Source organism: Ruditapes philippinarum, unplaced genomic scaffold (assembly GCF_026571515.1).
Source record: "Ruditapes philippinarum isolate M1 unplaced genomic scaffold, ASM2657151v2 ctg7225_1_1_1_1, whole genome shotgun sequence".
Lineage (NCBI taxonomy): Eukaryota > Metazoa > Mollusca > Bivalvia > Venerida > Veneridae > Ruditapes > Ruditapes philippinarum.
Genome location: NW_026855386.1, coordinates 101,706 through 109,623, shown reverse-complemented (window position 1 = coordinate 109,623; position 7,918 = coordinate 101,706).

Sequence of the window (7,918 nt, the reverse complement as noted above, 5' to 3'; positions counted from 1 at the left end):
CAAAAGCAGGATCTGGTTCAATTTTAAAATGTTTGGACTGTTGTTTTAAGGCAATTGAAATCTATCTGAATAGATTGTGATTCTGTAAATGGCGCCATCATTAGAAAAATTGAAACAATGAACGGAGAACAAGGAATAAATAATCTCAGAAAATGAAAAAAAATCAGATTTAATAAAGACTAAAAAAGCACTATCTATGAATTTCAAATAAGAAATATGAAAAACAAAACAAGGAAGGGCGGCGTTCAAGCTTACAAAAGAAGTTGGTAAAACAATTTTTACGATTTAGATGTTCAAAGGAAATTATATTAAACATTTAGTAAGTTCATAAGTTTTCATTAAATTTTCAGGTATAAAAACGCATGTCACTTGAAGGAATTAATGACTAAATTATATTCCTAAGATTACCTAATAAACGTTTATGTGCATTTTTGAAGACACCATACGGACACGCACTTTTAATTGGTTTACACTTGAACAATGTCTTAAACCAAGCACATTAATCACGATTACTCTTATTACATTTTGTACTTATCTATCATCACGAAATTCATAGACATTTAATTATCGAAGTATTTACTAGATGAAAGTTTACAAGCTTAACACGTTTATGTGTATGCTTTGCAAAATAAAAATATATCACTTACACACTTTTCCTCCAAAAATTTTAACGACTTATATTTACACTTTGCCTTATGGAACATATTCTTAAACAAAATAAGTAGTTTAATGAAAAAGTACTCTGTCCGGCTTCTTAAATTATGTACGAGTCTATTTCTTTGTATTGATGTGAATTTAAATTGATAGTTAATTGAAGATATCTATACTTCTTCTAGATCTATTTTCATTCTGTCTAGTACTTGGGAGCATTAATTAAGCACGTGTCACGAAGCATGCATTCAACATTTATGCTTTACGTGTTAGCGATGACGTACAACACGCCTATAAAGAGTAGGATTTTGCAAGCGTGAATATCAAGTTTATGTTACTGTCATTAACAAAACATGAATATTTAACATATTTTAGGAATTTACGTAGGAAAGTACATAATAGCGATGTAAGAGTTCTATATAATCAAATCTCATTTCATTAGTACGAATATGCGATTCTGAAAAATGAAAAAAAATCTTACTTTGATGTTTTATGCAAGTTTGCGATTTAAACACATAAGTATAAATCAAATAAGCAACTCAAATCCTCAATAACTTGTAAAACTTCATGTTGCCATTATTAAATTTTGTATGTAACAGGACAAAAACTTGGCCGACTTTCATTTCTCTGACGGGAATATTACTACTTATATATGTACACTCTATGGAACAGTTTATACGTGTACACATTTCGGTTATGAATAAATAAATAAATTTAAATAAAGAAACACTGTTGTACATATCTATAACGATACACATTACAAAATTTTGAAATATTTAACTAACCTTTAAAACCTATTTTACTTTTAAGAAAAATCTAGGAAATGACGTGTATGTGTTTTTTCTCTTTTGTCTTGTAAATTTTCTGTAAGGCTATTTAAATATGAGCACTTTGTCGTAATGGATAGAAAGTATCTTCGGTGAGTAATAACCGATGTCTCATTTTAATGGATGCTAGGAGCGATTTACATAAAATCCTCTTTCAAGACCTAAATAGGTCAATGATAAGCATCTAAATTTTCATACTCTTCTTGGTATTTCCAACCTTTTTCTGGTTCATTCTTCTTTTTATTGTAGCTAAAATAATAAGCTAATAAAATACGAGAAAATACTATTAGACTTAGTCTCATAATTAGAGTGTATTATTTTTGCTCCATATACCATTGCCATCCAAGTTCAGACTAGATCAAATAATTTATCGAAGGATGCAATTCATCCAATTTACAGTATTAAAATCGTCTATCAGTATAACGGGAAAAATATTCATATGCATGACAAAGCCATACTATTTTAACTTTCATTGATATAAGGGTCCATGTGTTAACATTCTAGGATATGAACTGTTAAGACTTGACAGTTTTCTGTGAGTTTACTGTCTATATTTGCGATATCTAATGTAAAATGTTCGTAGAGGAGAACGAATAATGAAAAATAGGTTCACAGTTTATTATTTTAGTTACAGGCATTTCAGAAACTGTGAAGTACAAGGATAGTTAAGGGGTCACGTTTCTTATTATTTAACGTACGATAAAAAATAAACAACATGATTTCATTCTAGACATCTAGAAATGACTCGTTTCAATGAAAAAACAATTAAATATACAATTTATATTTTCATGTTATTATTTTTTACAAGAAGTAACTTTCCCATCGGTTACCCTTAACCAGATTTTAATAATAGCTCTATCTACATACACTGTCGAAAGCATTCACCCCGTGCCCCCTTTCATGATTAATTATAGGAAGACAAAATATCCATATAGAACTTACACTGCCGGTAGACGATTATTTTAGCTTTTACTAGCCTACATATCAAGTTGTTGTTCTGAACAAGGGGGTCTTAAAAGAAGCTAACTGAAAATGAATTATATATTTAAAACCATTTTTGTTAGCCTTAAAAAAGTAAATGCCTATAAATGAAAGAAAAGAGGTTTCTTTTATTCTTTAATTAAAGAGAACGCTCACTTTACAAAACTTTACTCATATTAAATATTTGCAATATCTGTTATATTTGGACACATGATGTATAAATAGGATATATATTATCTTCTAAAATTACACAACCCAGTAAAACTGTGTTAATCAAGTATTTTATATGTCTAAATTCATTTTTGTATTAATATACAAATTCGCCAGTACATTGCAAATTATTCCCGTTACGTTGTTATTGAGACTGAGTTTCTGAGTTCACTTCGGGTAGAAGTCAAATATCTTATAATTGACATGATTTGAAAAAAAAATCATTTTCATTAAAGATAAACAGATTAATCTAAGTGTTGCAATATTTTTCATGTCCCCGAAAGCTTGTGGGCAACTGAAGGTGTGTGGTAGCTTGTATTTTATCTCTGTGTTTTGAGTTTTTCTTGTCCAGCGTTAAATACCGTTTACAAATGGAAATGAGAGATGATGCACTTTTTTTTATGAACAGACTAATTTGGCTTATTCTATTTTCTCATTTTTTCATTGCTTTTGAACTCGGGATAATTCGCCTTTCTAGAATTACTGTTTAGAGACATTTATGTATAGTTGTATTTATTTAGAATATAGATATGACTTTAAAAATGAAAGATTAAAAAAACGGATGTCAGAAAAATAGGACTGTTTACTTTTATTGCTTTTTAATATGATCCTTTAGAAAAATATATGCCTGTCGAAATAGCATTTTTTACAGATGAAACGGAAGTAGTATTAGCATTGCATGAGAAAGATATATTCAATTAATTACACTTATGCTCTTATGAAGAATGAACTTTTGCACTTAATAATCATTCTGAGAAATTCTCTCACGTTATCCAATTAATGAGTAGGATTCAAACCAAATTATAGTTCTCGTTAGTGAAGTTTAATTACTTTAACTGATAACCTTTACGTTATCTACAATAACAGCATTATACCTAACGCCTCCTCACTAAAAGTAGACAATACTGGCATTAAGTGTTAGATGTTCTCTGAGGTTTCCGACCGACAATGTACTCTAGGGATTTTCCCGTCTCAAATATTTACTCAAATTAAGCAATGTTTATAGAAATACATTTATTTATATGTATAACAAAAAGTTTGTAAATGTATGATAAAAAGAGATATAAATATAAGATGAGTACTACATTTTTACTAGCATCAAGATCAAAGACAAAACTTAATCAGCTTATTCATATGAATTGAATCAAGGTCATCTAATTACATCTTATTTCCTTGAATATGGCTTAGTAGTAACTAATGCTGATACTCCTGATTTAGAATATTCAAGGCGGCCACAAATATGCAGCTTGTCTTTCAGTTCAAGGTTTTGTCTTTGATCTTGATGCCAGGTTACATATTGACCCAAATCATTTTTGCTCACTCAGCTGGTTACCAGTCAATAAATGTGTAAGTCAAATCATCATTTGTCATGTTTTTAAAGTAAGAAATGGCCTGGCCCAAGATTAAATGGAAGAATATTTCATTCCACAGTCACTGTTTGTTCTTACAAGACAAGTTTAATTCTAAAGGGTGCATTTGCAATCCAAATGATTTTGTTTTCAAGTTTTTCTGCTTTATAGTTTTTTTTGTAGTGGAAAAGATTTATTTCTAGATGAATTATCTATCACTGGCAGGTTACCTTCTTTTATATTTTCTGTTAAGAAGTACCTGATGGAAAGTTTAAAATTGCTCAATATTTTTATATGAGTTTTTAAATTACATAAGCTTTCGGGATAAGAATGGTTTTAACGCATTTTATCTTTCATTTAATACATTGATATGCCATGAGGCATTATTAAGCCTAAGTAATACTCATTTTTTAATTCTCATTCCTGCTTTTTCATAGTCGTGTTTATGACTGTGATATAATAATAATATTTTTGTAGTTTGTTTTAAGATGAATTATCACTGCTTATTATTTATATAATTTGCTTCCTAGTAAATTTATTCTGTTTCATGCCACCAACACAGGGGCAGGGGACCACAATGGAGATAAGAGTCTCTCTTTTTTGTGTTATCCTATCCCTGGTGTTGGTGTGCATAATCATGGCTTAACTATTCTCATGTAGGTTAACTATTTGTTATTTTGATTGTTCATGGATATATATTGTTTACCGAAATAAATCTATCTAATGTATAGACAGCAGATAAATAGTGCAATGCGTGTTTACAAACTATCTACAAGCATTTCTTTCATAAAAGCGTGTCAATTGTAACCTCGGATTGAATTTATTTGAGGTGACAGAGTTAGTAATTATTAGCCAATCATCATCATAAAAGAGAAAGAAAAGAAACAAAAAAAAACTAGATTAAAAAAAAAAATATTTCCAAATCCTTGTAGGCAGCTGTTATAAGAGAAATATAATTAGGACAGAATAGTTTGTGATAATTTTAATTATGTGGAAACTAATAATTTAACTAGGCCATCATTGAACAATCCTCCAATTTCTTTTAAATATTTTGTCGTAAAGTAATAGAGATTTTGTTTCTGTTAGAAAATCTGGTTCTGTAGAAAAAAGAAGACCTTTAAGTATTGATTCTCTTAAATATGATATTTGTAATGTTACAATTTCTGAATTTAATGATATTTCTTTGATTACGGTAAATGATCAGATGTACCTAATTTTCTGATAGCAGTATTCGTGTAACTAATTAAATAAATGTTGAATTTCGGTTTCTCTCTGATAAGGGAAAGTTACTCTAACAAGTGTATTGTTCTATTTCTTTAAGTGAGTTTATGAACATTTCTCCCCTAAATTTAATTCACAAACAAAAATAAGTCAACATACAGCACGCTCCACTTTTCTCATTACTTGATATAAGGATAAATGTAAAAACTGAAAAGGAGCTTAATTTTGCCATGTGCCTAAGTAATTGAAAATGAACAAAAATTATTATTTGAGAAATTTAAAAAAAAGAAACATTATAAGACGAATAGAAAAATAATTAGTAAGCAAAAAAGACTTTAAATATTATCTGTCCTTTAAAAATGCATTCCAATTTTCAAAATTATCAAGAATACTGAGAATTAAGTAAATTATTTTCTATAATATATTGTTAAGATTTAAGAAATGAATCTTAACGAAAAGATTTACAAAATGTTAAAAATTCTAAATCAAAAAGGAATAACCGAGCTAAAGTGGATAAAAAACACAAAAACTGTTAACAAGGACAATACAATCTAAGTTAAAAGTGACATAATTTTGCTTAAGATAATTTAAGGATTAATAGCCCCTGTGGTATGACATCACGTTTTAATAACAAAAATGAATACCAGGTATATAACAATATACAAAAAATATGAACAGTCATTTAAGATATTAGTTTTCCATTTCATTTTTTAAAGACAGTTTAGGTGAAGGATTTGATATGGGATTACCTAAGATTTATGCTTTTGTTAATTATATTAAGATAAAAGTAAACGATGTTTGAATTTACCAAAATCGTTATAACAAATTCATGCCACCGTGATGACAATTAAGCTTTTGAAAATACATTTTATTTTTACCATTAATTCATTTCTCTGTGATCATGTTATAAGACAATTATCAAGGACTGATTAATTAACTGTAGTATGATCAAAACGAATTATGGGCTCAAACAATTATTTAATTCAATAGTAACCTCGAACAATAAAAGACAAGAAAGGCTTAATCATTCATTTAAATACATTACAGATCATTTAACTAATTCAAAATAGCAATATTTAAACGTAACATCATAACATAAAATAGTAATATTGCAGGTGTATTCTTAATTCAAAACAAATTTGATCGCAAAAATATAACGTATATAAAAAGAAATGCGATTTACTTGCTAAGGAGGAATTATGTGATATTATGTGCTACTATAGATGGAAGCTAATCTTTAAATTAAGAGGTCGTGAGACGCTTGGGACATTTCTTGTTTATTATTTTGTCTCAATGTAATTGATTTGCTTTTGCACTCTTTGTGAAATATGCAATTTATTTTCAGTTAAGTCGTCTTCTCTTAAGACTTTTTATCATATTAGCTACTTTTCTAATTTCTTATTCTAAAACACTTTAAACATTTCTGAAGAAAAAACATTATTGCAGTAAAAGGTTTGTATTTTGTTTATTATTTAATAAATGATTGATTTTGACATAGATTTGTGATTGATATTTGAGGTCTTTTTTCTCCATCCAGACATGTTAATCTTTTATTCATTTTTAGAGAAAATGGTCTATAAGTTTTCAAAAAAGATATGGAAGTCATTGCTAGTAGGTTAGTATGTTGTTTTGTAGAAAAAATGGTACTTGACCGGTTCCTAGAAAAATTAAGTGATTTGTTAGTGTATTCGAATTATCACTATTAATTTAATCAAATGTGCGTTCGAAGACTTAAGCACAATAAAGTAAATACATTATGTACACGAATGAATATGAATTCAATTTATGTCATGAAAGAAATCTCGTAAATTTGTTATTGTTCAAATGTTTGTCATATTGATAGATTCGGTTGGTTTATACAAAATTAATTCGGTTCCATTATATAGAAAGCTATTAGTTGATAGACACACTTTCGAAAACTTTTGATAGTTTCGGTGATTCTGTGCCTTAAAATGACACATTTTGTCCTAGGTTGATCCTATGGATATTATAGTCATGGATTATGAAAGATGATAAAATAATTACCGTATATATAACTTTTTTTCATGCTTGGAAGATATTTTCTTGGCCGTTGGTTTTATGTTTTTAAAAATACTGATTACGATATATAACTGCTTTATAAGTTGATTTTTTTCCACACAAGTTAAGTATTTAGTATTTACATAATTGAAGTTAGGCACTACGATTTCCTCTGTTAATTGAATCGTACTTTAGCAATTGACACTGAGTCATTTTAATGTCTTTTTCAAGTCTTGGCGCGTCCTTGTAAATGATGTTTTTTTGTCCATAAAGACATCAAGTACTTTGTATCTTAATTATGGTCATTATGAAGTTAATATTTATATTTATATTTATATTTATACCATTGATATGTTCATTTAGAACTTTGTTGTAGTTTTGTTTGCCTTCACTTACCATGCCATCTTTAGAATTTCTTCTGGCGGGTACTCATTCTATTTACATTGTCTCATAATATAGAATTATATTTTGGCTACGAGGTTTTGTGCACTTATAATCAGTTTGAACTCTTTAGAAATGGCTTTACTTAAAACACTTTCTAGGCAGCCTCCTGTTTGTCTTGTTAATTGTATCACGTTTTGTATCGGCCCTATTAATTATGTCATTTATTTTCAAATTTGTTTCATATTTTGATAAAATAACACCTTTGACTAAACAGAT